This window comes from Gavialis gangeticus, unplaced genomic scaffold (genome assembly GCF_001723915.1).
Source record: "Gavialis gangeticus isolate Ggan-Ray unplaced genomic scaffold, GavGan_comp1, whole genome shotgun sequence".
Classification (NCBI taxonomy): Eukaryota; Metazoa; Chordata; order Crocodylia; family Gavialidae; genus Gavialis; species Gavialis gangeticus.
The window spans coordinates 164,399,780-164,401,829 of NW_017729024.1; the positions used below are offsets into that span (position 1 = coordinate 164,399,780).

Sequence of the window (2,050 nt, forward strand, 5' to 3'; positions counted from 1 at the left end):
CCCCAACTACATCATCCCAGCCAAGGCTTTGTCTACCCAGGTCTTCAAAACCTCCAAGGATGGAGACTCCCCCACCTCTGTAGATAACCTGCTCCAGTGCTTCACCACCCTCCTGGGGAGGAAGTTTTTCCTAATATCCTGCGTGTGTCTTGTGTCCTCTGTACCATTCAGCCTCAAGCCCTGGCCTGTCTGAGAGGAACCAGGGGTAGCAGCTAAGCAAGCTTTTTTGGGAGACTACCTTGAGCCCAAAGCTCACAGACCCACCTCTCTGCCCAGTTGGCCAGCACAGGGCTGGGATTACTGGTGGACCTGGGCTGTGGGGAAGGGGAGGGAGGGGAAGACCTTGGCTTGAAAACTTTCTTAGAAAAGTATTAAAACCAAAAAGGTGAAAGGGCCAAAATGTGCAGCTCTCCCAGGGATCAAGCATGAAACAGGTGTTGGCACTAAAACCCCTGTATTAAGAGAGATTGACTCCCCTGCACCATGGGGTTACACATGGAGACTACATGCCCATCTTCTGCCTTGCAGAGCATCCCCTCAAAGGCCCAGCATGACACAAACCGGTCCATGTTTTGCTGCGAAGCAAAGCATCCAAACTCAAATGCAATGCATGCCCAGACCAAGCAGCAGGAGAGCTGGAAGGTGTCGGAGCCGGCCCCTAAGAGCCATTTTTTTTAGATTAGAGCAAGGCAAGAAAGAGGCAGAGACCTGGCAAAGACCACTCACTAAAATGCGATTTAAACATGTTTATTAACAATTCAGCCGCCAGGGGCTTCTTGAACAAGTCTGCAGGTGACACACTGCAAACGCTGGAGAACGGAGGGACCTTGACAGACGGAGGAGCTGGTCCAGAGACAAAACGATGAGGTTCAGCAGAGGCAAATGCAAAGTGCTGCACCTGGGGGAGAATAACCAAAAGCACAAAGGCAAGACAGGAGACGACTGGCTGGGTAATGGTGATGCCGAGAAGGATCTGGGCTTTGGTGCATTGCACATTAAACGGCAGTCAGCAGTGCAATGCTGTCCTCCCCAAAAAAGCAGCCGTCATTCTGGGCTGTATCAACAGGTGCATTGAGGCAGCCATACCGGGTGTAGTGAAGTATTAAGTGATGGGGACAGTGTTACTTAACTCGGTGCTGGTTAGGCCTTGCAGAGTATGGTGTACTGTAAAACACATACACATTTTAAGAAGGATATGGAGAAGGTGGAGATGGTCCGGGGCAGGTGACAAAAAGGACAAAGCAGCTGGGAGGGAAATGGTAGGAGGAAAAGGTGAGAGTACAACATTTAGCTTGGAAGAAAGGAGATGGAGGGTGGCCGGGTACAAGCATTCAAATCCCTGAAAGGCTGTCAAAGACAGAGAAGGACTTTCCACCCCTGCTGCAGAGAGCAGGACGCAAAGCAACAGCCTGAAATTGCAGCCAAGTTGATTTAGATTTGACCTCAGGACAAACGTCCTTGTTGCAGGAGCGCTGGGCAGGGAGGATCGAGGAACAGCATCACACACACTCTCTCTCTCTCTCGTTCACGGGGTACTTCCCAGGACATCAGCTTAAATGCAGACATTAGCAGCTTTGCATTCACAGTGACAAGGAAAGACAGTAGAGTTTTTAGCTCCACAAAAGACTCCGCAAAAGGAGAGGACAAGTTCACAGGCCTCCAGGGAGGAGCAGAAACCTAAAAAGAGACAGCAAGAAGATGAACAGACAGACACACACACGTGTAAACAGCAGTCCCCAAAGCACCTTTGTACCAGTGGTTTGTCTGATCTAAAGGTTCGTCACAAACCCTTGGTCTGCACTCCTAGAAATGTACGCCTGGCAGGGAGCTCCAGAGGTCACAACTGGTCCAACCCCCTGCCTGAGGCAGGATCAGCCCTGTGCAAACCAGCCCAGACACATCCTGGTCTATCCTATCACTAAAGCTACACAATCACCCCTGCCGCTCAACCACAAGGCAGAGCACTGAGGACTGGCCATGTCCTGTTGTTGAAATACACTCAAGAGAGGACTACACGCCCTGCGACAGAGGAAGGCAACCTGGGTTACTA

The 2,050-nt window shown here is 50.9% G+C and overlaps 1 long non-coding RNA gene across 3 annotated transcripts in view; it reads right to left on the reverse strand.

The window, feature by feature from the left end:
* Positions 1 to 734: 734 nt before the first annotated feature.
* LOC109297954 overlaps positions 735 to 2,050 on the reverse strand; it is a 7,116-nt gene continuing 5,800 nt past the window's right edge. For all 3 annotated transcript variants that reach the window (XR_002097470.1, XR_002097472.1, XR_002097471.1), the window contains exon 2: positions 735 to 1,677. This is a non-coding gene — a long non-coding RNA (uncharacterized LOC109297954). The remainder of the gene's footprint in view (positions 1,678 to 2,050) is intronic.